A 27,451-nucleotide genomic window follows, 5' to 3' on the forward strand; every position below is an offset into this window, starting at 1 on the left:
CTTTCCAACTTACATGCCTTTTATTTCTTTTTCTTGCTTAATCGTTTTTGCTAGGACGTTACTATACTGCATAAAAGAGGTGAGTATGGGCATCCTTGTCTTATTCCTGATCTTACAGAAAAAACTTTCAGCATTTTACCATTGAGTATGACGTTAGCTGTGGGCTTTTCATATATGGCCTTTATTGTGTCTAGGCACATTTTTTAAAATTTAGTTCTTATTTAATGTCTTTCAATACAGTTTGTAATTTTCTCCAAAGGGTATATACTTTTTAGATTAGTTTTAGGTGGTTTATATTTTTGTAATTGCCATTTTAAATGTTATCTTCAAAATTATATTTTCTAGTTACATATTAATTTTTCATCATATGCTACCATATTTCTTTATTATACTTTAAGTTCTGGGTTACATGTGCAGAACGTGCATTTTTGTTACATAGGTATACATAGAGGCACATTCTTTTTATAACTAGTTTGTTGAGAGTTTTTATTATGAAAGAACTTTGACTTTTCAGATTCTTTTTCCACATTGATTGAGATAATCATACGATTTTTATTCTTCATTCTGTTAACATGAAGTATCACATTTATTGCTTCGTGTACATTGAACCATTCTTCTGTCCTAGGGATAAATCCCACTTCATCGTTGTGTGTGATCCTTTTAATGTGCTGTTGAATTTGGTTTGCTAGTATTTTTAAAGGATTATTTACATCTATCTTTATCATGGATAGTGGCCCTATAATTTTCTTTTCTTGTAATGTGGCTACCTGGCTTTGGTATGCAGGTAATACTACACTCATAAAATGCATATGGACACATTTCCTCCTCTTTAATTTTTGGGCAGAATGTGAGAAGCATTGGCATGACTTCTTTAAATGTTTGGTAGAATTCACCAGTGAAACCATCAACTCCTGCACTTTTCTTTGTTGAGACGTTTTTGACTACTGATTCAATTCCCTTCCTTGTTATTGGTCTGTTCAGATTTTCTACTTCCTCGAGATTCAATCTTGGTAGATTGTATTTCTAGAAATTTATCTATTACTTCTAGGTTATGTAGTTTGCTGGTAAATAATTGTTCATAGTTGTTTCTTATGGTCTTTTGTATTTCTGTGGTATTAATTATGTTTCCTCTTTTTTATTTTATTTGAATCTTCTCACTTTAGTTATTCTAGCTAAATGTCAATTTTGTTTATCTTTTCAAAATAGCAGCTCTTAGTTTCATTGATGTTTTTTGTTGTTTTTTCAAATCACTATTTATTTCTGCTCTGATTTTTATTATGTCCTTCTTACTGCTAACTTTGGGCTGAAGTTTGTTCTTTTTCTGGTTCCTTGAGGTTTGTAGTTAGGTTGTTTATCTGAGATCTCTTTGTTCTTAATGTAGGCATTCATACCTATAAATTTCCATCTTAGAATAGCTTTTGCTGCATTTTGTAAATCTCAGTATGTTTTGTTTACATTTTGTTTGTCTCAGGATATATATATTTTTAATTTCCCTTTTGATCTCTGAGTTATTTATTGTTCAGGAGTTTGTTGTTTAATTTCCATGTATTTGTGAAATTTCCAATTTTTCTCATTTTTTCCCCCCTGGTTTTATATCATTGTGTTGGAAAACGCACTTGATGTGATTTTCATCTTAAATTTGTTAAGACTTGTGGCCTAACATAGGATCAATCCTAGAGAATATTCCAAGAGCATTTGAAAAGAGTGTTACCTCCCTTTTTGTTTATTCTTATACCAATATCATACTGTCTTAATTATTGTGGCTTTATAGTAAGTCTTGAAAACAGGTTGTGTGCAAAAAAAAAAAAAAAAAAAAACTCTTCTGGGATTTTGGTTGGGATTGCATTAAAGCTATAGATCAATTTTAGAGAACTGGTGTCTTAGCAATATTGAGTTTTCCAATGCATGAACATAGTATCTTTTTCCATTTAAGTCTTCTTTAATTTTTCCCTGCAATGTTTATGGTCTCCAGTGTAGTGGTCTTACATATCTTTTGTTAAACTTATTCTGAAGTATTTTATGTTTTTGATGATATTATGTTATTCAAAAATTTTCAATTTTTCAAATACTTGCTGCAAGTATGTAGAAATACAGTTGAGTTTTTTAAACGTTGACTTTATGTAGAACAACCCTGTTAAATTCACTTATTAGTTCTAGTAGGTTTTAATTTTGGTAGATTCCTTAGAATTTTCTACATAGACAATCATGTTTTCTGCAAATAAAGGTAGTTCTACCTATTTCTTTCTAATATTTATCCTCATATTTTCTGTTTTTATTGCTTGGGTTAAGACCTCTAGGTATTAAATGTTTGATAGAACTGATGAAAGCAGACATATTTGTTTCCATCTTAGGAAGAAAGTATTTACTCTTCTACCATTACATATGATGCTAGCTATAGGTTTGTGTTTATATTTTCTAGATGCCCTTTATACAACTACATGGTTTTTCTTCTACTCAAAGTTTACTGAGCAGTTTTTTAAAAAATATAAAATTATGAGTGTCATAACTGCCAAATCTGTATTTATTTAGATAATCAGGTGATATTTTTCTTTATTCTGACTTGTTACTTATTGGCTGGTCTATTGCTGATCAACAAGTCAGAAAACCTGTCAGAGATTATAGCTTAGCAGCAGTGCTGAGGGATTTCTGGTGAGTTCTCTGTGGAAAGTAACTGAACATGGGAACTATGTGCTTCTTCACACAGCATTTGCCAGAGTGCAATGCCATTAGAAATGGCTTAGCCAAGGGGTAACATTGATAATCTACCACTAAATATTCCCTTCAGAAAAGATTTTGTGACCTTCTGGGCTAGTCAATTCCAATATTTCTGCAAGTCAACAGTCATAGGCCATTAAAGTCCTGTCAGTGACTGCCAATTAGTAATTGAGAGAACCTCAGAAACAGAGTATGAAGAAATGTCAGGGAGAAACACAGTGAGATGTGGCCACTGCAATCCCTCAATGCAGGACCCTGAACTGGCTGCTTTGGGATTACTGCAACCTTTGTTAGAATATCTATTCCTTGGCTGTATCTCAGATCTTCTGCATGAGATTCTTGGTCAAGGTGAGCTCTGGGAATCAGCATTTTATATAAGTACCCTTGATGATTTTGACACAGTCACGATTAGAAACCAGTGAGGTAGAAGGAACACTGGATCGGGCATTGAATGACACAGGGTGATCCTACTTCATTCACCAGCTCAGTTCCTCCATCTGGTTCTCAGTGTCCCCATCTGTATAATAAGGGAGTTGTACCAGTTGGCAGCTGAAGCCCTCCTGGGTTTGAGGTTTTTGGTCTTATTATCTGCACTAAGATTCTCTGGCTTGGCAAATGGAAGATGGGTTGGCATGCGTGGTATCAGCGAAGTTACACATGTGTCACCACACATCATTTCTGACAATCATGTCAAAGCAAGAGAACTGAAAACAGAAATTGCAGCTCCAGCATGGGAGTAATCTCCAAAGGATCTGACAGAACAGCCGTTGGCTAGAAGTTGTCGAGTAGCAGCTGGTTGGGTCTATGAGCTTCTTGCAGCTGTTTGTGATATGTCACATGAATTTTTGTTTTTATGTGTTAATGTACTCTGAGCTATTTTACAGTGCATTTGACATTTTACAGTAGAGTATGTACATGCCTAATTAAAACAGATGTGCATTTGATAAAATAATTACTGGATATGCTGAAGAAAAATGGCTAATTATATATACAGCATAAACACCTAAACATATGCTATAAATATATACTTGAAGTACTGGAAAGTAGGTATAATTGGCTGCATTCTCTGTTCGTGCCCAGACTTAGAGTCATTCCTTTAGATTTTCCTGGCCTTGGAATTCACCAGTGTTAGAATTTCCTGCCCCAAATTTGACCCCCATCTCATCCTTTTTTCTCTCCTGGAATGAAGATGAAGAAACATCCTCCACTGAAATGAGGCAGAGTTAATACAACCAAAATATAAAAAGATGACAGTTAACTTGAGTTACTATGTGCCAGGCATAGTGCTAGATACTTACATTATCTCATTTAATCTTCACACTAGCCTGGTGAGGTAGCTGCTATTCTTTGTCTTTTATAGATGGGGAAACTAGAGGCTCAGGGAGGTTGCTAAGTTGCCTAAGATCTCTAAACTGGGAAATGGAAGATACAAGATTCAAACCAAGGTTTCACTGCAGAGCCTATTCTCTTTAATTACGACCCTATACTGCTTCTCTGAGAACATCTTTCTGCCCAACCACTGTGCTCTCAGTTGGGAAATACTGCTGGTGAGGGAAACTCATCCCAAATGTCTCTGGTACTACTTTGTACATTTCAGAATATCTCAGCCCAGGAGTTCTATGATCGTGCCACTGCACTCCAGGCTGAGTGGCAGAGTGAAGCCCTTCTCTAGAAAAAGAAGAAAAGAAAAAAAAAAAGAATATCCCAGACCAGACTTCTTCAATAGAAGGTCTTCATGCCTTTTTTTTTTTTCGAATGAGTGGAAAGTCCTCACTAAATGCCTACACACCCTGGGGGTTGTGGTACATGCTCCCAGGTTCTGGGATGCTGCCAGCTGGGTGAATGTGTTGATGTTAGGTGTTCAGAGGCAGAGTTGGATGCCTGTGACTGCTGGAAGTGCTGGGGTAAAAAGTGTTTGGGTTGTGAGAAATGTAGAAAATATTGAGAAGCCCTTTAAAAAACTAAACAAGGATTTGTTTTCTCAAGATTTGTCAAGTGGACTTGGCCTTTTTGTAAATCCTCCAGTTTGCTTGGAGTATGGAGAAGACTGAAACAGTTATCAGATCCTACTCATGGGAAGCAGCTACAATCAATCTGTTTTTTGACATTTTGGAGAAATGGGTTATCCTGGCTCTCTGTGACTACGTATGATTCTACAAGGATCCTGAAAATAATGTAGGTAGTGATGATTCAGGAAATGCCTAGGGTCACAGCAGGAATATTGAATGTCAGAGTATAAAATGTATGGTTAAAGGCATGGGCTCTTCCATCCACCTGCTATGTGACCTCTGGTCAGTCTTAAATGGGTTTCAGTTGCATCTGTAACATGAGAATAGAGTACCTTCCTTATAAGGATTGTTGTGAGGTTTAAATGAAATAATCTCTGAAGTGAGGCACTCAGCACAGTGTGTGGCAGCAGTGAGCACTGTAAAGGGAAGAGGGTGCATTAGATCAATTTATTGATCACCAGATTATAATCCTGGGTAAGCCATACCTACCCTGTCTTGATCATAATACTTTGATCTGTAAAACAAAATGAATGGATTAGAAGAACTTTTAGGTCACTCTGGCTCTAAGAATTGATGACTCCAGGTTACACATTCTCTAACCTCCTTTGGCCTTCTCACTTCATTTCTCAGCTTATGGAAACCATGCATCCTTAGAGCACAAGTGGAGGGAAAGCCTCATGTATGATGCAACAGTAAATGCTGTGAAGATCTGTAAAGGACCAGTTTTATTGGAATACCATGTTCTGAGCTGTTTTTCTTCCTTTCCTTTAAATTCCTTCTACTTGAGAGTCCCACTTGGCAGGCATGAGAGTGAAGGTGGGGGACCCCGGAAACTCCCCTGGGGTCCTGTGGTGAGCAAATTCTAGCCAAGGCCTGAGGTCTGTGAGCCTTCAGGGTTTGGAAGGCTTTGCAGGTTCAATCAACTGGCCCACCAGCAAGTGTTTATTGCAGCAACCTCATGGAAGAACTGTTCCAAAGTGGCATAGTTACAGCCCTGCTCTAGTCGGGGGAGGAGGCAAGGAGGAAGAGAGCCGTTGGCACAGGTAGCTTGAGAATTCTAGGGCACTGGCCCACCCTTGTTGTGCCCCAGCCTGTAACCCTTCTTGGGCTCTGCATCTGCAGCTCACTAGGGCAGCATGAGCTGAGTTTCTCCCCTTATCCTATACCCACAAGTGGACTTATTGTTAAAGGGAATAACCGTGTTTGGACATATATATGATATTGGGAAGGCATTACTAATGCATGGTTTAAATAATTACCATGTGTAGTGAATTTTTTATAAAGCAAAATCAGTGATTCTTCTTATTAAGATGGTGCTTTGAGCTGTAAGAATGCTATTTTCAGATTCCCTCATGCCTCTGCTGCACATTGCATTGTGAATTTGGCTTCAAGCATACCAAGTCTTTTAGTCACAAGAGGGCACAACTACAAAAATGGGTTAGACCATGTTTTTCTTCTTCCTGTGGCTGCAGAGATGAAGGGAACGAAGGTTAGCTCATGAATGGTATGGGGCTGGTGTTTTGGAGTATACTGGGGGTGGCAGCAGGGGCAACTATTTGGGAGTTAAAAGGTCCTGGCGCTGGATATAGAGATGGATTGTGGCAAAGGACTACTATGAGAAAATAGAAAAGGAGGCAAGCTGTAATTGTGTTTATCAATCCTTTTGAATTTTGAAACTTCAATTTCCACAAAAGAGCTGATGGATGGATGTCAAGAAAAATGTCGCTGGGGACTTATTCCTTGTTGGAGTAATTAACACGTAAGTGAATGAAACACACTGTTCTCATCTGGTACCCGGTCTGTTTCTTTAGCTAAATCTTAGGCATTTAAACTTATGTTTAATTTAAACTTATATTTATTTAAAATGGCATGTGTCACATTGGAAAATATTCTTGTTAAAGAAATAAATCAAGCATTTAATATTTATAAAAATGGAATAGTCCCTTTATCCTAAAGGTGGAAACTGAAATCTAGATTGATACAGATGTAGTTACCATCACCCACGGTTTATGAAAGAGAATAGATTCATCCAGAGTCCCTGAAAGAAAGATTTATTCATTTCATCCTGGCCATACTTTTGTACCCACAGAGTCAAAGAGTGGGCTGGCCAACTAAATTTGTAATCACCAAGCAGATATAAGTACAAATTAAGGATACAGAAGGAGATGATGCAAATTAATGGATCTCAGCTGTAAATGGGTTTTTGCCTCAAATCTTTTTTTTTCTTCTTTTCTGATGAAAAGCAATAAGGTTATGATATAAGTTACTTCTGAAGAGACTTCTTGTTTTGGAAAAAAATCCAATCTATTGAGCTTGATTCTCCAACTTAATGGTTGGCGAGCAAGCTTTACAGTATACAGTTGGAGTGAAGACAAAAATTGGGAGGAGAGACCCAGGGCCTATACTAATTTCTAGTGAAGAATTTGGAAGGGTTATAGAGAGAAGTAGTTCCCTGGAACTTTTTTTCAAGATTGTTAGTGATGGAGAGGATAATTGTATAGACTGATTTTATTCTTTTCCTAAGTAAAGAGGTAACATTTTTTGATGTCCTGAATATGAGTAATTTACTGTACTTTAAGTAGATGGAAAGTTACATCTCATATATATAAAAAAAAAAACCCTGACAAATGATTAGGAGTTAAACACATTTTCTACCAAAACAACGTTCTCTCTCATAAGAAAAAAAAAATCCGTGGTGGGTGTTTTGAATTCCACCTAAAAATAATAAGATGAAGAGAAAATTGAATACTACAAGAGACTAACGACATGTGTGGTACAGCTTAACATTTGGTTCTTTTGAGAGGCAAATTTAGTGTTCTGAAGGCTTCACATCTCATATGGCCATCTGATAGCTAGTGATGTGCTGTGTGGGGGTGTCTAGTTAAGACTGTTAGAGAAGGAACTGCTGCACCATTTCCAGATCTATTTGTGAGATGAGAGTTTTTTTCACCCCTCTCTCTCCTAAGGAAGAAGAAATGGATAATTAATCTGGCCTTAACTATCCAACTTTAGTTTTGAAATATTGTTCTAAAGTATGAATCCCTTTTAGGCGTGTATCTTTTTCTAGGTGTGGTTTATCTCAAGACAGTCATTCAAGACTCTGCCCAGCTCTGGGTTTACAAGTGGCTATGTTCTAGAAGAAAATGTTTGACCCTTCTGATGCTGTTCTTAATAATATGCACAAAACCTAGTGACTGGAATTAATCTGTTAAGCACATGAAGAGGTATTTCATGACTTTAGTCATTAGAGGAATTCAAATTAAAACTGCACAATGAGATACCACCATGAGCCATCAGTATTGATGAGGATGTGGAACAACCAGAATGCTTATATACTTCTGGTGGGAATGCAGTTTCTTATAAATTCAAACATATACTTACTGCATGACTTAGCAATTCCACTCCTAAGAATTTACCCAAGAAAACATAAAACATATGAGCACACAAAGACTTATATTTGCCTGTCCATGGCCATTTTATTCATACTGCTCGAAACTGAAAGCAATCCAGATATCCATCAACTTTGATATATCCATACAATACTACCCAAGAATAAGAATGGGTCAAGCACCGTGGCTCATGCCTGTAATCCCAGCACCTTGGGAAGATGAAGCAAGAGGATCACTTGAGCCCAGGAGTTTGCAACCAGCCTGGGCAACATCATTAGATCCCATCTTTACAAAAAAAAAAAAAAAAAAAAAAAGCTGGGCGTGGTGGCTGGCGTCTGTAGTCCCAGCTACTTGGGGGGCTGAGGTGAGAGGATTGCTTCTGCCTAGGAGGCTGAGGCTTCAGTGAGCTGTGATTGTGCCACTGCACTCCAGCCTGGGTAACAGAGCAAAACCTTATCTCAAAAAAAGTTAAAAAAATGAATTATTGATACAACAGTGTGGATAAATATCAAATGCATTGTGGTAAGTGAAAGAAGCCAGACACGTATGATTCAACTTATATAAAATTCTAGAAAACATAAAACAATAGTGATAGACAGTGGTTTCCTGGGGTTAGGGAGTAGGGAGATGGAAGAGCAGGAAAATACTTTTTGGGGTGATGGCAATTTTCTACGTCTTGATTATAGTGGTAGTTACATGATTGTAAACTTTGTTAAAATCCATCCAATTGTACTCTTAAAATTGGTGAATTTTATGTAAAACTGTAGCTCAATAAAGCTAGTTTAACAATATAGCCACTTGTAAACATAGCTACTTGTAAATCCTGAGCTTGGCAATTTCTTATAAAGTCAAACATGTACTTACCACATGACTTAGCATTTCCACTTCTAAGAATTTACTCAAAAAAACGTAAAACATATGACCATACAAAGATTTGTACTTGCCTATCTATAGCCATATTAACCAGTCAACGTGTATTTGTAGAGAGGCTAAATGTGCCACCTTTGCTAGGTGCAATGGGATAAATGTTGTGTCCCTTTCTAAAAAGAAAGAGGTTATGGTCTGATTGAGGGGAAGAAAGATTTTCCCTCATGTTTCATTACAGAACAAGACCATGTATTAAAACATAACTTCACATATTCACAAATTCATTTATCCAAAATGTATATTGAGACATGATTAAAGCTTAGCACTAAACAGGATGTAAGTGATTGCTGAAGATATATCTGTTGCTCGAAAAACTAAAAAATGGAAAAATTTGGATGTTTCATGAAAATAATTCAAGGGTTTACAAAGTAGATCCTCCTTGAATTCACTGGCTATGTTAGGTTCAAATCACTGGGCTGTTTGTGATAATGAGAAAACACTGGCACTGACTGAACTCTTGATTTCAGTTTCATTCTTGAGCCAGAGAAATGGAATTCTCCCCTGATTGCAATTCTCCATGTAGCCTTCAAAGACTGTGGGCCCTTCCTGAAGCACAGCTCTTCTGGTTAGTGAGAGGATGAGTTAGAGGTATTTTCACTCTGTGTATATTCTTAGAACTTTATGGTTGGTTTTCAGTGTGATTATGTAATCCCCATGCAAATGCCATCTGCCATATTTGGCACTTATAAAATATTGGAGATATTTATTCATTTTGCTTGAAAAACAGATTTTGAGAAGTCAGATCTCCCCCTTTCTGAGAACACAACTGTGTAGAGGGTGTGTACAAGTTCTTTCATGCATGACTATGATAACTATTTTTATTCATGGCTTAGCCTATCAACTTGGTGTAAAATTTTTGTTTAAGTTTTTGTTTGCCATTTGGAACCAGAAATTATAAGATCAACTTAAGGTTTGCCTGCTTTTTGTTTTCTCATTAGTATGAATTTTTACTGTTCTTTTTAAAGGCAGTAATACTTTTAGAATAATATAATGAAGGCTAACTTCTAGATTTGGGTGACTAAAATCTAAAAGGAAAAAAAAAGAAGAAAAAGAGAAAAGACCAAAATTGATCATTATTTGGGTAAAAAGGAGACTAGTTTTCTCTAATAAAGCTGATTTCTGATTCATAAGCACTTAACTTAGAAATAATCTTTACATATAAGTCATTGACCCAATCAAAGAGTTGCTGCTGGCCCCTACCCACATCCTACTTTCTTCCTTCTATTCCTGGATTCCTGGGAAGAAGAGAAACAATAAACTATGAGGTTGGTGCAAAAGTAGTTGTGGTTTTTGCCATTAAAAGTCATGACCAAAACCTCAATTACCTTTGCACCAACCTGATATAACAATACATCTTGGGTATTTGGACCTGTGGGTTCAGAAGTAGAGGAAGAAATAAACAATGGTAACGTCTGAGGGAATGGGATCCAGGAGAATTTCCAGGCCAGGCCCACCTCTCTGTGTGATGGATTCCTTAAATAAAAACAATGATTTCTTCTGCATTCTCCAGAAAATTTTATTTCACTTTCTCTCCTACAGATAGTAATTTTATCAATCAGTAGGAGATAAATAAGATTAATAGAATTTTATCGATTTTATTAATCAGAACAATTAAAATTCTAATGACTCACAGGGGTCCTACTTAAAACCTTTAAGTAACTTTGACAGGGTTGAGAAATTGTTAGCTGAGCAGATATTGGAGTAAAATAGTTCAGTTAGCTTTTATTTGACCTATTCCTACCTTTGGCCAATGGAAGCTTTTTAAAAATTTCAACATTTTAACATGAAAATTTTCAAATATACAGAAAAATCCAAAGAATTATGCAGTGAACAGCCATATATATGTTATAGTTATGTATGAGTTTCCTGTTGCTCCTATACAAATTACCATGAATTTAGTGGCTTGAAAGAACACAAATGTATTATCTTACAATTCTGATGGTCAAAGGTCTAAAATGAGGCTTATAAAAAATCAAGGTACTAGCAGGATGTGTTACTTCTGGAAATTCTAGGGGGGATCTATTCCTTGCCTTTTCCAGCTTTTAGAAGATGTGCATATTAGTTGGCTGTGGTCACATCATTCTATGCTTCTGCAGTCATACCACTTTTTCTGCCTCTGGCCTTCTGCCAGGGTCCTCCCTCTTTAAGGACCCTGGGATTACGTTAGGCCCATTCTGATACTCTAGGATAATCTTTGTGTTTTAAGATTCTTAATCCCATTGGTAAAATACCTCTTGTTGTGTAAGGTAACATATTCACAGGTTTTAGGGATTAGGGTGTGCACACATTTGGAGATCATTATTCAGCTTACTATAAGCTACCTCCTATATTTTAACATTGGCATTTTTCTTTATTACGTAGCTATCTCTTCATTCCTGTGTTTGGCTGTATCCCCACCCAAATCTCATCTTGAATTCCCATGTGTTGTGGGAGGAACCTGGGGGGAGATAATTGAATCATGGGGGCCGGTCTTTCCCATGCTGTTTTCGTGATAGTGAATAAGTCTCAAGAGATCTGATGGTTTTTTAAAAATGGGAGTCTCCCTGCACAAGCTCTCTCTTTGCCTGCTGCCATCCATGTAACATGTGACTTGCTTCCCCTTGCCTTCAGCCATGACTGTGAGGCCTTCCCAGCCATATGGAACTGTAAGTCCAATAAACTTCTTTCTTTTGTAAATTGCTCAGTCTCTGGTATGTCTTTATCAGCAGCATGAAAATGGACTAATACACCATCCATTAATTCATTTTTTTGGATGCATTTCAAAATAAATTGAAGACACCAGAGCACTTTTCCCTATATATCTTAACACATATATCATTAACTAGAGTTTGATATTTGTTTATTGTTCAATTTTTACTTTTTTAATTTCAGAGATAGGGTCTTGCACTGTTACCCAGGCTGGAGTGCAGTGGTGGCAGCATAGCTCACTGTACAGACTCCTGGGCTCAAGTGATTCTTCTCTCTCAGCCTTCCAAGTAGCTGGGACTACAGGTGTGTGTTATCATGCCCAGATAATTTTTAAACTTTTATAGAGATGGGCTCTTACTATGCTGCCCAGGCTGGTCTCAAACTCCTGGTCTCAAGCACTCCTCCTGCCCCATCCTCCCAAAGTGCTGGACTTACAGGCATGAGCCACTGCGTCTGACCCCATTATTTTTTTGAGGTAAATTTACATATCATGAATTGCACAAATCTTACTCATGCCCTTCAATGAGTTTTGACAAATGCATATACTTGTGTAATACAAACTCTTATTAAGATATGGAACATTACAGCAGGGTGCCATGGCTCACACCTGTAATCCCAGCACTTTGGGAGGCTGAGGAGGGTGGATCATGAGGTCAGGAGATCGAGACCATCCTGGCTAACATGGTGAAACCCCATCTCTACTAAAAATACAAAAAAATTAGACGAGTGTGGTGGCGGGCACCTGTAGTCCCAGCTACTTGGGAGGCTGAGGCAGGAGAATGGAGTGAAACCGGGAGGCAGAGCTTGCAGTGAGCCAAGATCACGCCACTGCACTCCAGCCTGGGTGACAGAGCGAGACTCTGTCTCAAAAAAAAAAAAAAAAAAAAAAAGATATGGAACATTACTCTCTCCCTGGAAAGTTCCCTCATTTTTTCTTAAGCAAATCTTGCCCTATTCCAAGTTTGGTAATTTTTCACTATAGGTAAATTGAATCTCTTCTAGAACGTTGTTACTAAGTTTAATGTTGTTGAAATTCATTCCTGTTGCTGCACGTATCAGTAGTTCTTCTCTTTTGTTATTTAGTGTTGTATGTGTCCACTGTATTAATATAGTACAGGATGCTTAGCTATTGTCCTGTTAATGCATGCCAGTTTTCGACTCATGAATAAAGCTGCTGTGAACATTTTCTTGGAATTCTTTCTGTAAACTTAAGCTTTTTTTTTTTTTAATAGGAATGAATACTTCCTGACAGTTTTTTTAAAAACTGGCTGTTCTAGAGATTATGATATATAACCTTAATTCCTTAATTTTTCATAGTGTATTCATATAGAGTTAAAATTGTACTATTTTATAAAAAATACAAGAACTATTCAGATTCTTTGTCCCTTTTACCCTCACCTTCCATCCTTTATTCTGTAGTTGTCGTATGTATTACATCTATGTGTCATAAACCACAAAATAAATAGGACGTTAAATTTTTGCTCTAAGAGCTCATATGTCTTCTAAATAAATAGAAAATATAAATTTTTTAACCCGTATTTTACCACTTCTCATACTATTAATTCTTTCCTAAAGATTCAAGTTTCAACTGGTCATTTCCTTCCAGTCTGAATAATTTTTTTTAACATTTCTTGTAGTGCAGGTATGATGGCAATGGGTTCACTAAGTTTTCGTGTATCTGAAAATGTTTTTATTTTTCCTTTATTCTTGAAGGATATTTTTCTTACATACAATTTCAAGTAGACAGATTTTTCTTCCTGCATCATAAAGATGTTGTTTCACTGTCCTTTGGTATTCATTCTTTTTTCTGATCAGAAGTCAATGGTCATTCATATTATTATTCTCCTGTATATAATGTGTTGTTTTTCTCTGGCTGCACTCAAGACTTTTTCTTTGTTTGATTTTAGCAGTTTGATTATAATGTGCCTAGCTGTATTTTTCTATTTATTTATTCTGTTTTGGTTTACTAGGCTTCCCTTTCTCTTTCTTTCTTTCTTTCTTTTCTTTTCTTTCTTTCTTTTTTTTTTTTTTTGGAGACGGAGTCTCACTCTGTCACCTAGGCTGGAGTGCATGATCTTAGCTAACTGCAACCTCCGCCTCCCAGGTTCACGCCATTCTCCTGCCTCAGCCTTCTGAGTAGCTGGGACTACAGGCGCCCGCCACCACGCCTGGCTAATTTTTTGTATTTTTAGTAGAGATGGGGTTTCACTGTGTTAGCCAGGATGGTCTTGATCTCCTGATCTTGTGATTCGCCTGCCTTGGCCTCCCAAAGTGCTGGGATTACAAGCGTGAGCCACAGCGCTCAGCCCTTACTAGGCTTCTTGAATCTGCAAATTTAATTTCTTTCCCCTAATTTGGGAAATTTTTGGTCATTATTGTTTCAAATATATATATATTTTTTGAGATGGAGTCTCACTCTGTTGTCCAGGCTGGCATACAGTGGTGTGATTTGGCTCACAGCAACCTCCACCTCCTGAGTGATTCTCCTGCCTCAGCCTCCAGAGTAGTTGAGATGCAGGCACCCACCACCATGCTGGCTAATTTTTGTATTTTTGGCAGAGATGGGGTTTTGCCCTGTTGGCCAGACTGGTCTTGATCCCCTGACCTCAGGTGATCCACCTGCCTCGGCCTCCCAAAATGCTGGGATTACAGGTGTGAGTCACTGTGCCCTGCTTTGTTTCAGATATTTTTTCTATCCCATTTTCTCTCTACTTTCCTTCTAGAATTCCAATTATACGTATGTTACATCTTTTGATATTGTCCTTTTTGTTTTTGAGGCAGGGTCTTGCTCTGTTGTCCAGGCTAGAGTGTAGTGGTGTGTTGACAGCTCACTGTGGAATTGACCTCCTGGGCTCAAGTGATCCTCCCACCTTAGCCTTCTGAGTAGCTGGGGCTACAGGTGTGTACCACCGCACCTGGATAATTTTTGTATTTTTCTGTGGTGACTGGGTTTTGCCGTGTTGCTTGGGCTCGTCTTGAACTCCTAGGCTCAAGCAATCTGTCTGCCTTAGCCTCCCAAACTGCTGAGATTGCAGTTGTGAGCGAATGCTGATACTCTCCTTTTTTCTTTTGAGATGGAGTCTTGCTCTGTCGCCCTGGCTGGAGTACAGTGGCGTAATCTTGGCTCACTGCAAGCTCCGCCTCCTGGGTTCATGCCATTCTTCTACCTCAGCCTCCCGAGTAGCTGGAACTACAGGTGCCCGCCACCATGCCTGGCTAAATTTTTGTATTTTTAGTAGAGACGGGGTTTCACCGTGTTAGCCAGGATGGTCTTGATCTCCTGATCTCGTGATCCACCTGCCTTGGCCTCTCAAAATGCTGGGATTACAGGCATGAGCCACCGTGCCTGGCCAATACTCTCCTTTTTAAAAAGCAATTCTTCCCCATTTTTCAAATTCAATAATTTGTATTGATTTTTTTTTTCAAGTTCACAGGTGCTCTATTTTGTTATCTTGTTTTCTGTTAAATTCATCTAGTCGATTTTTAAATTTCAGGTGTTCTTTTTTTAGTACTAGAATTTCAATCATTTAATAGTTTCTATTTAATGAAATTATCTATTTGTTTCTTCATTATGAGCCAGTTTTTCTTTTTCATTCTTAAGTTATAGAAACTGCTTTAAAATCCTTACCTGCTAATTCTAACATTTGGGCCATTGTGGGGTTAGTCACTATTGATTGCCTTTTCTTTTGAGTATAGGTCACATTTTCCTGTATCAATATATGATTAGCAATTTTGGATTGTGTTCTGTATGTATATTGTAAGAAATATGTTGTTGAGGCTCTGAATTCTGTTATGTTCCTCTGAAGAGTACTGATTTTTTTGCTTGTTTGTTTCAGCAGCATTAGCTGGGCTCAGACTCAAACTCTTTTTCCTTTGAGGAAGGCAGCAGATGAAATATGTATTCAGATCTTTTAGCCCTGGCTGGGCTTCTTGGGGTCTGCCCTGTGCTATGCATAGTTTAGGGATGAGCCAGAGATTTGGGCTTAGTTTATATGAAAAATTTAGCACTCTCCTTGGTCACCCCCTTTCCAGGATTTCCCCTCTGGCTTTCCAGCTGTGGTGGTCACACCACTGTCTACTCATTATCCAAGCTAAAAGACTGCTGATTTTCGATACCAGTTTTAGCTGTCTGGCCTAGTGTTGACTGAGTCCAGAGACAAAGAACTATAAAAGCACTCAGCATTCTCCTAAGCAAGACTCCCTCTACCCTCCTCCATTTTCTCACTGCTTTGGTGACTGTTTAGGGCCTTAGGATTAATTTTTATATTTTTAAAAGAGTTTATAGCTGTTTTCTATGAGAGGGTTAGTCTGGTGGGAACATCTCCTCTATTCTCTCAATGGAGCTCTGATTTAAGCAGATAAAGATGAGTTTTAAGCACTGGGTGGAGAGAGTATAGGCCTGAGTGTTAATTTGATGAAGTACTGGGAATGTAGTTCAAAAAGTGAGATTGAGAAATGTCAAACCTAAATGTTTATTACTTCAGAATTTTGTTTCAGGCCAACATATTTCACTACCTCTACCTTTTACTTTTTCTCTATGTCTATCTTTTTCACTTCCTCCTCTTTCCCCAGTATCATGTCACCTACCTCATTTTAGGGCCCAGACCTTAGCAAAGCTAGTGTCTGGGCTGCTCTCCAAGAATGCTAAGGACTAAATAAGCATTTCTAGGCTACTTAGGGAATGTAACCACCACCTGTGAATTTGGGTTCTGAACATTTAGAAGCCAGCCTCTGAATAAAGCTTGCCCGTACTTTAACATGCAACTTCTTCTAAGTTTCAGTCCAGTGCCAGGGGTTTGTTCTGTGTTCCATCCCCTTCTTTTACCAGTAGCTCCTGAGAGGTTATCTCTGCTAGGCCCCTAGGATATAACTGCTGTACTTGGTTGCTAGCTTGTAAAACACTTGACTTTTCAGTTCTCTTTTTAAAATGAACACTCTGTTGTAAAGTCCTATGCCTCTGTTTGTTTCTCTGCCTATGGTACAACCAAGTAGACCATTGCAACTGAGTTAGTTTTTTTCTCATGTTACTAACAATGGAGTACAGAACAGTTGGGTTAGGGATGGTCCGTGCTGTTGTTTTAGCCAACCAAGTCACCCCAGCCTTTCAGCAGACAGTCAGCCCGTCTGCCACAATGACAGAAAATTGATGATAGAAAGGCCACTTAGGTAGAATGGAGAGACGTGATCTTAAATTCTATTAGACATTCTTCTAGGAAGAAATGACTCAAATTTTGCAGCTGGAAAATTGAGAGAGGGAGGGAGCTTAAAATTTCTTTATCATTATTATGTTAGAGGGCAGACTTTGAAAGCTTACGACTTCTACTCAGAACACTTAGTTTCTTAAATCTTCTCTTACTTACTCATACACTTTTTGGGATATGCATTGAAAACAGATTCAGTGTACTGGAAAAAAATCAGCTCTGAAAAAACACCTAACTCACAAAACAGCTACATTAAGAATTTAGTGTTCACAGCACTAAAGGGTTATTTGTTTTTATAAAATGGTTCTCTGAAGTGTTCCCTAAAAATACCAAATTCCCTTGGTGCCTTTAAAGTGAGAATCACATTACAAAAATCCTATTTAACAGAACATTCTGGGAACATACAAGGTGTGATTGTAAAAGATTGTGGCTGATTTGAAGAAAAATTCCAGGACTTATACATTCAAAGGAGTGGTGTTCCCTTCAAAGTAATCACCATGTGGGTCTTTACACTTACCTCATTGAAAATGAGGATGACAGTGTCTCCCTCACTGTGTTGCCCTAGAGGTTTACACGAGATAGCTAAGAAAATGCATGGGTGCAGTAAATGCTCAAGAAAAGAGTAGGTTTTGTCTTCAATTCCAAAGAAACTACGATTACTCATTCATCACTAGAACTCCAATGTGAAAACTATTCTGTGTGTTCCAATGAAGCTTTATCTCTGGTCTGTGGGATGAATTTGGAGTCAACCACGGAGAGTAAGGTGGTGGGCTAATGGACTCTGTGTGTGTGTGTGGGGGGGGCGGGGTGTGCATGCCGCAATTTGTTTTCTAATTTTTATGAGCTCTTAAATTACTGATCTCATAGGATGTGTGTGTGTGTGTGTGTGTGTGTGTGTGTGTGTGTGTGTCTTGTAGACAAAGTAACAAATGTAAGAAGCCATGTTTGTTCATTTCTGCTTGCCAGCATAATTTCCCAAACCCCCTGACTCAGTGACAACCTGCAGCTCTCTGGAAAGATGCTTTGAAGACAAAATGGGGTAAGGCACGTGCTTCCCATGTCTCTTGCCTGAGTCACTACTTAGCTCTGCCTTTTCCTACACAGAAGATAATGTCCAACGGGGTTGGTGACTATGCTTCTGTAATCTATGACCAGATATACTCTCACACTGAAGCCTTGATATGATCCTTACTTCGATATAACTTCTGAACAAGTTGGAGATGAATTTGCACATTCAGAACCTCCACCACCTGTATGTAAGCAATGGGCTGAAACACTGCCTTGGTGGTCTTCCAGGACTGCTCCGTGGCTGGAGGCCTTGATTTACAGTCTTATCGTCCTCCATAGGACTTTTGAATGAAACTAACTTTAATTCTTTAAAAGCTTGACATTTTTTTCCTTTAGCCAACAGTGTGTATGCAAGTATACATATGTATATAAAACATATAACATAATTGTATGTATTATTTATGTATTTAATTTGGCAGGGTGGTGGGGTGGAGGTGAAATAAGTGCTGTGTGTCTGCAGCATGGGATATAAACTCAAATGCCCAGAACAATGGATCTCAATCTTTGCCATATATTCAATGGCCCAGTAAACTTTTTAAAAATCCTGATCTCCTGCCACACCCTATGCCAATTAATACAGAACCCGTAGGAGGAGACGTCAGTCAGTTTTAAAGCTCGCCAGGTAATACCAATGTGCAGCCAAGTCCCAGAGCAGGAACCCAGGCGGTCTTCAGTTCCAGATGCCTCTTAGAATCACCTCAAGAGCTCTCAAAACTTACTGGTGCCTGGGCCCCACCCTTCCGAGATTCTGATTCACTTATCTGGGGTGGAGCCTGGGGTATGGTTTGGGGTATTCAGAAAGTTCTCCAGCTGATTCCAGTGTGTAGCTGTGAACCACCAAAATTTGAGACAGGTCTCAGTTAATTTAGAAAGTTTATTTTGCCAAGGTTGAGGACGTGCACCCACGACACAGCCTCAGGAGGTTCTGACGACATAGCTTGGTTTTATACATTTTAGGGATATATGAGACATCAATCAACATATATAAAATGAACATTGATTCAGTCCAGAAAGGCAGGACAACTCAAGCAAAAGCAGGAGAATTCAAAGCAACTTGAAGCAACTCGAAGTAGGAAGGGGGGCTTCCAGGTCACAGGTAGATGAGAGATAAACGGTTGCCGTTGCGTTCTTTTGAGTTTCTGATTAGCCTTTCCAAAGGAGGCAGTCACATATGCATTTATTTCAGCAGAGGGATGGCTTTGAATAGAATGGGAGGCATGTTTGCCCTCTGCAGTTCCCAGCTTGAATTTTCCCTTTAGCTTAGTGATTTTGGGGGCCCAGGATATTTTCCTTTCACATAGCCAAGTCTGGGAACTGGTGGCTTCAGGTGCCCAGCTGATAAAGGAGAGGGATGAAGAGGGCATAGGGGGTGGCCACACAAAATGGGAGAGCATCTTCTCTAAGGGGGCAGCTGCTGTGCAGATTTCTGTGGGGATGCGGGCCCACTGTCACCAGCCCTTCTATTTTTCAAATGACACTGGAAGTCTGGGTATTTACGTAGAAACATCTAATTTTTAAATTGTGATAAAATATACATAACATACAATTTACCATTTAAACCGTCTTTAAGTGTACCTTAAATACATTCACATTGCTGTGTAACCATCACTACCATTCATCTCCAGAACTTTTTCATCTTCCCAAAAGAAAAACCCAAACTGTTAAACAATAACTCCCCACTCCTGGTAACCAATGTTCTATTTTATGTCTTTATGAATTTGACTACTCTAGGTCCCTCGTGTAGGTGGAATCACATAGTATTTGCCCTTTTGTGACTGGCTTGTTTCACTTAGCATCATGTTTACAAGGTTCATTCACGTTGCAGCATGTGTCAGAATTTCCTTCCTTTTTAAAACTGAATAATATTTCACTTATGAATGTATGCGCTACATTTTGTTTATCCATTTGTCTGTTGATGAACACAAGGGTTGCTTCCACCTTTTGGCTGTTGTAAATGATGCTGCTATGGAAATGGGTGTACAAATATCTGTTTGACTGACCTGCTTTCAATTCTTTTGGGTACATACCTAGAAGTAGAATTGCTGGAGCATATGGTAATTCTATGTTTAGGAACGACCATATTGAGCTTTCTAATTTTTAAATGTTTGTAATTAATTCCAACTGAAGCAGCAACAACAACAACAAACATGGCCATTCTGCTAGACTGGCCTTGTGATCTCCAGACTGGCATTTTCCAGAACAGTCCGTAAGTCCACAGGTTCCTTCTCTCTGGGTCTCAGTTTCCTCATCTATAAAATGAGGAGACTGGACTATATCTTTCCTGCTTCTGTTTTGTTCAAACAGTCCAAGGTGTTGGAGTCAGTATTCTAAATTGATTGCAGTTCTTATTCTTGCATGTGGAGCTTGAGTCTCAAGACCAGCATTCAGTATCCTGGGGCTCAAATCTCCAAAGCCCACATGATCCCGGCTGTCTGGATAAGAGGGGGAATCAGACCAGACACATGTTTGGGTCCGATCTGACACAAGTAAAGTCTAAATCAGCCAAGATATAACCTGCTTGTGCTAGCCACAGAGCAGTCAGCGTGCCCTTTTAAGGAAAGAGTAATCTATTTTCCAGTCCCAACAAACTTCAACCACATTTGAGCAGAAAAGATCACATTTCCAAGCTGTAGGTAAGACTGCTGAGGTTGTAATATGATTCTTTGTATGTTTGTGACAATCTCTTAGCGGGAACTCTTTGTTGGCTTTTTAGAGGAAGATGTAGGTCCAGACTTTTGAAAGTTTGTTTGCTTATTTTTATGAGCCCCTTAAATTACTAACCTCTCAGGACCAAAGCACATAGCAGACAGCTGCTCCCAGAATCCTGCGGGTCCTCCCAACTCTCAGGCAGATTTTACCTCTTCATGTTTTTGTACCGAAAGGACTTTAGTTTGTGTTTTATTACTATTTAAACAGGTACAACAACTTCTTCAAACACTTTTTTCTCTCCTTTCTTATTTTTAATTTGACTCCGATTTTTTTCATAACATACTCACTGAAAGGAAACCAGTGTTTTTCATGCCTTTGAAAAAAATTCATCAACTATTTATTGAGTCATGTCAGGGTGAGATGGAGCATGGACCCCTCTTAGGTGTCTGCTGGTTCCTTCTCAGGCATGAAAATGAAGAAGTACCTGGAGTTCCTTTAAGGGAAATTCCAGGCATCTAGCTAGCCCTGAGAAGTTAGTGAGTGACTTGATAAGAAAGAAAGTAATAATAGCTTAAAACAATAGCCAAAGAAGTTAGGGTCAGGAGACGTTTGGTCCCCTGTAGAAACTAAAGATAACATCTTAGTTAGTCCTTGGGTTCTTTTTCAGAAACCCAGACCCCCACCTAGTGAATCCACTGGCACTCAGACCTCAGATAAGGGAGAACTGAGGACTGAGTTCTGAGAACCATTCTTTGTCCTAAATTTCTTCCAGAGGGGCCTGGAGGAAGTCAGATCCATGGGCCAGATCTAACATTCTTTTCTGCTGACCCCAAGCATCTAAAGAAAGCTTCCTTTCCTTGGCCAGTGAGAAAATCTTTGAATCTACTTATGACCTGTAAGTCCCTACTTCAAGATATCACACACCCTTTCAGGACAAACCCGTTTAACCTCATGTATTGATTTATAATTTTGCTTGTAACTTCCGCTTCCCTGAAATTTAGCCCTGACTTTAAAAACCCTTGCTTACAAGCCAAGCTTGTCCAACCCACAGCCTGTGGGTCGCATGTGGCCCAGGATGGCTTTGAATGTGGACCAATACAAATTTGTAAGCTTTCCTAAAACATGATGAGATATTTTTGTGATTTATTTATTTATTTAACTCATCAGCTATCATTAGGGTTAGTGTATTTTATGTGTGGCCCAAGATAATTCTTCCAATGTGGCCCAGGGAAGCCAAAAGATTGGGCACCGCTGTTGTAAGCCACTGTGGAGGGGGGTCTTAAGCATGAACGACCTAGTTCTCTTACATAGTGCCCCATAAACAAACACCTCCCTTTCTCTTTCCTTTTCTGCAAAATCTCAGGTGTAAATGTTTGGCCTTACTGCACTGGGTGAGCAGGCCTCAGTGTGGTTTGGTAACAAGGGTTTTTTGCCATTTGTGATTCATTTCAACAAATGTTTTTGGTTTCTGTTCATTAGGGAGGAGATGATGCTGGGGTGAGAAAGCATGGGATGTGGGGACAGGCCGGTCTGGCCCACTCACCAGCTCTGCCATTTACTTGGTCTGTGACTTTGGACAAATGCCTCCTTTGGTTGGGCATTTGTAAAATAGGGACTGTCTATCATTTAGGGTTGTAACAAAGATTAATAATGTATGCATAGTACAGGAGGAGGGATGTGGCATGTAAGTATTCAATAAGTGGAAGCCATTATTAATAATCTCTGACCCCTTTCAGATAGGGACAAGATGCAAGGAAATTCTGGGCAGAAAAGGGTGAGTCCCTGGCAAGGGCCCTACCCTCAAGCTGAAAAGCCTGATACTGTAGCCCAAAGTGAGAACTTACATCCCTGTTTTCCTGCTCAAATGTTGCCTTTTCCAAAACTACCCATGGCCCGCCCTGCCCTCCATCCTATGCCCATAAAAACCCCAGGCTTAGCCAGCAGAGAGGAGAAGCAGCTGGATGTAGGAGAGTGTTGGAGACTGTCAGAGACTACAGTTGGATGTCAGATAGAAGCGGCTTGACTTCAGAGGGACAGCTTGATGTCGTAACTTCGGAGATTTCCTTTCCCACTCTGTCCCCTTTTCAGCTCACCTTCCAGCTGACAGCCACCTTCATCGACAATAAAATTCCCTGCATTGCCCATCTCCAATTCATTTGTGCGATCTCATTCCTCCTGGATGCTGGATAAGAACTCGGGTGCCACAAGTGTGGGTGCAAAAGGCTGTCACAGTGATCCTCCACTGAGCTGTTAACACTTAAGCTGTTTGCAGATGGCAAAGCTAAAAGCACACTGTAACACTCCTTCTGGGGCCCTAGGGGTCACAGGCACCCCACTAGACACTGCTGTGGGGCCCACATAGTTTTTCTCCTGCTGGCACCCAAAAACACTTGCCCTGGCTCCTGCACCTGTTCACCTGTGCTTCCCCTCCTCCCACGAGGGTGGAACACAGTGGGACCAAGCTAGTAGAGTCCACCCCTGCCGGCACCAAAGCAGTGGCTAGTTCTAGTGCCTGTGCTCTCCAGTTCCCACTTGTGAAGGGGTCAGGGAAATATCCTACTTCATTTCTGGGTATTGAGAAAGAAACACAAGGGGCTGGGAATTAGGAGACTTGGGTTATTTCTGTTCCTAATTAGCTGTGATCTTGGGCAAGGGACAAACTTGCTGGGGGTCAAGGTCTGCATCGTTTATTTAACAAGCACATAGTAGTTGCCTACCAGTAGGCAGATCTTGCAGTAGGAGTTGAGAATAGGAAGATGAATGGGATGTGGCCAGCTCTAAGGAGCTCACCAGTTAGTTGAAGAAGACAGATACTCCAAGGTGGTGGATAGGCATTAGAAGGGCTGGATGAAACTTTAGTTAGAGCATCAGGGACTCAGCAGTACAAAGGTGCATTAACATTTGCCTTGAGTTACAACAGTTTTAGGTAGAGGCAATTATGGGGCTCTGGTGAGCTTTAGAGGTCTTGGTTACCATGATCTAATTGGAATTACCTTCTGTGTGCAGGGAGTACTTTACTAACCCCTGTAGTGAGGCAGAGACCCCCTCCCTGGGCATCAAAGCAGAAAATTAGGTTTTGTATAAACCATTATATATAAACTTCTTGTTGACTGGCTCTGATAAGAAAGCCATAGTAAGCCCCCAGTGCTTTGTTATTTGCTTTGCAGCAACTTTGCCACCAAGAGTGACCGGCAGGGTGTCTGTGTTTTACTTCAACTCCTAGTTGAAAGAAAATCATTCTTTGTTAATCGCTGTATTGTAATTGTGAAACACCATGTTTGAGGAAGAGTTTCAAGGCAGAAATAGCCTTGAGGTCTAGTTCCCTTGTTTTTTAATTTGGAATGAAGGAAATGCTCTCATCTGAATTCCCCTATAGCCTGCAGGCAGTGGCATTCTAAGCAGCCTGCACACAAAAAAACCAGATCATATTTTAAGAGTCTTTTTTTCTCTCACTCCATTTACCTCTGTTCTATTCAGGAGAATGAAAAAATGGGAATCTTTATTTTTTTAAAAATGCCTTAAAAAATAACATCAAAACGTCAGTCTTTGCCATTTTCCAGTGCCTGGGGAATTGGCACATGTCTTCAATGCTAAAAGAATGTACTTTTCATGTTGCTTTGCATTGCAAATGAGCTTCATTCTTGGAAGACCTGACAGAGTAGGGGTGGCACCTTCACCATTTGGTTTCCTGATGCCCAGAGCGATATGGGGATTCACGAAGTCCAGTGTGGCTGGTGGATGAGACACTGGCTGCCAGAAAGTGGTAGCTCTGGCTCCTTGGTCGATTCTGAGACTCTTCTAGACCTCTGTGCTCATCACACATGCAGGAAGGATCCAGGATCAGCATGGGGGCTGGCACCACCCCTTCTAAATGTAGGCATGGAAACTACAAGGCCGGTAAGTTTCTGAGAAAGAGACAGAGACTATGAAACTTACTTTGAAATCATCCGTAGTGATTGAAATACAAAAAAAGCACATTGGTTTTCTGAATCATTTTCAAGTTATTTAATTCCCAAATGCCACTCCTCCATGGATCCTCTTCTGAATTCCCATTGTCTGTTCCTCCTCACCCTTGGTCTTGAACTTTCCCCTTCCAAGCCCTAGAACCCTTGTGAAACTGCCTTTGCAAAAATTTTAACAGTGAGAAAATTATCACGGTAAAAGAGATCTAATATAACCAACCCCCATCTTACTTTTAACCTCCAAACTGCTCTTAATCATTCCTGGGCTTAGGCCAAGCTAACTTTGGGAGCTACTTAGTTTATAATTTGAATGATATTAGCCCTTCCCCAAAACTAAACCACTTTTGTAAAGCTAATGAAAGACCACCAGGTTAGGAGAATGAGGAGTCTTACCAGCCATTATTCCAAAGGTCACAAGATTTGTAACATCCGCAATTACTCCTGAAGATAACATGACTATCGTAGAACCTAAGATTGGCCTTTTGAGATGTCTTTTCAGGTTTTTGCATTTCTGGTGACCAATGGCCCTAACCTGGAACCGCCAGCCAGTCCTTTGTCCCCACCCGAAGTCAATTCCCTGGTCTGCCAAACTATCCTTGAAAAACACTAGCCTCTGAATTTTCAGGGAGATTGATTTCAGTAATGACTCTGTCTCCCAAGTGGCATGGCTGGCCTTGTGTCAGTTAAACTTTTCCTTTATTGCAATGTCATGGTCTCAATGAATTGTTTTTGTCTATGAGATGGGCAGGAAGAACCCATAGGTGGTTACACTTGTGCTTCCTTTGAGGGCCTGACCTCCAGCTTGGGAGGAGCAGCTGGGCCCCAGCGTCCCTGCGGGGAACTGAGCTAGGCCCTCTGGTTGGATTAGTGAATGTGTTAGGCAGCCCCCAGTCCTCCGCTGCCTTTGTATACATCTCCACACATCTTGCTTTCCCATTACTTCCATTAACATTTTTCCCCTTAGTGTCCTAGCAACTGTCATGTCTACAAATTAACCTGAGAAAAATGTTGAAAAGGCACCGCTCTTACAGCCTGTGCTCCAGCTCCCCTGCTTCCTCCCAGCCCTTCCTCTGCTTCCTCTGCCTTATGGTACAGTCATTAGTTGCTCCTCCAATTCCCCACTTGGCTGGCTTAGCTGCCTCTCTGCATGCCCCATTCCCATCTTTCTGTGTGCTCTGGTCCTCTCTCTGTCCTCCACTAGACCATAAGCTTCTTGAGCAAAGGGGTTGTCCCTTTGCATTGTGTAGTCCTGGCACCTCCAGCACAGTTAGGGTGCACATAGTAGGCATTCAGCAAACGCTTGCTGCATTAGGTTGCACATATGGTTCACATTTTCTAGGAATGTCTGTTTGTTCTGATTATCTGCCAGCCAAGTATACTCTTGGGTAGAAAAAGGGAAATGAACTAAAAGATGTGGTTCAAGGAGTAGTCAACAGCCTGCTCATAATTACTAGTGGGAATGGAATAAGCATAAACTTTCTTGCATAACTAATCAATATCTTAATATATCTCCATTAGCAAGGGTGTATCTTATGTTATTGTTATTAAATATCTACCTATTGTGTCAAAAAGGTTTCAGGGTAATTGTTATTGATGGTTAAAATCTTGTCGGCTGCTGACGGTAGATTTTCTTTTTTAATGGATGATGATTGGCTGAGATTTATTTTTCCTGTATTGCTATAAGCCAGATTCTCCATTAAGCTATAAAATATTATGATACACTTGAAGCAATGTAATGTGATCCAAACACACAGTTATAACTCATTTCATTATTAGTCTCATGTGCCAAGACATTAGCATAGCGGTTAACTAGTACTGGGATAAGAGTGGTGCTCAGGAATATTTTTTAACAATCCAATTGCATTATTGCCAGCTATAGTTTAACCATCGGATGGTTATACTCACATGCATAATGATAATTGAGCAATAGAATGCTGACATGAATTTTTGAGGCAGAATCTCTGTTTTTAGCTTTAAATACAGAAATCCAATCCAGAGAACAGTGTGATATCTACCAGCATTTGGTAGATTTCAGTTTGTTAGAAGAGGCTCCGGTTCCCTTTGTCCTCTGTGGTTGGTACCTGAGTTGTAGCTATTTAGAAATGGATTTCCGGAACAGTCTAAATCTTCTGTGCTGTTCTCATATTTCCCTGTACTATCCCTGAGGTATGAAACCACATCATCCAGCCTACCCTTTATACCCAAATGTGGTTCAGAAATCCACTTCGTCTGAGCTGTTGTCCAGATTTTTGTCGTAGGCACTTAACACTTCTCCCATGGAAAGCTGCTGGGATAGAGTATATGAATGGCCCCAGTCCTTCATCCTCACCCTGGTTACATCCTTTACAATGTAACTTTGCAGTTCCTGCCACTAAAGAGGAGTGATGTCTCCCTGCCCTTTGACTTTGGGTTTGGCCATGTGACTTGCTTTGGGCTGTTAGATGTCACATGACTTATTCTTCACTTCCTGACTTTCCGTACTTGGTGTTCCACTTGTGCTAAATCGTGTGCATTCCTGGAATACATCACACACTTTGGCATCACGTATTTCCTATTAATAGTTCTACAATATTCTCTCATGCATCCCCACATCCACCACACCCCGAGGGCACCACACTCTTTCAGGGCACTGCTAACTCATTCTTCAGTCAACACACAGTCAAGAATCATCTTCTCCCAAAAGCTCCTGCCCCCTCACCTCCCACACGCCCCAGGGTCCTTCGGGACCACCTTCTGTTGCTGCACTTGTTGCCTTGTGTTTTAATTTCTGGCTTCTTTTCCTATGAGTTCCTGAAGGGCAGGGATATATTCTTCTCCATATTCCCAGGGCCCAACACAGTTCC

The 27,451-nt window shown here is 39.8% G+C and overlaps 1 long non-coding RNA gene across 1 annotated transcript in view; it reads left to right on the forward strand.

Moving 5' to 3' along the window:
* Window positions 1-6,178: 6,178 nt before the first annotated feature.
* LOC129532166 (uncharacterized) overlaps window positions 6,179-27,451 on the forward strand; it is a 266,092-nt gene continuing 244,819 nt past the window's right edge. Inside the window, exon 1 of the long non-coding RNA XR_008677807.2 lies at window positions 6,179-6,483. This is a non-coding gene — a long non-coding RNA (uncharacterized lncRNA). The remainder of the gene's footprint in view (window positions 6,484-27,451) is intronic.

Source organism: Gorilla gorilla, chromosome 11, assembly GCF_029281585.2.
Source record: "Gorilla gorilla gorilla isolate KB3781 chromosome 11, NHGRI_mGorGor1-v2.1_pri, whole genome shotgun sequence".
NCBI lineage: Eukaryota > Metazoa > Chordata > Mammalia > Primates > Hominidae > Gorilla > Gorilla gorilla.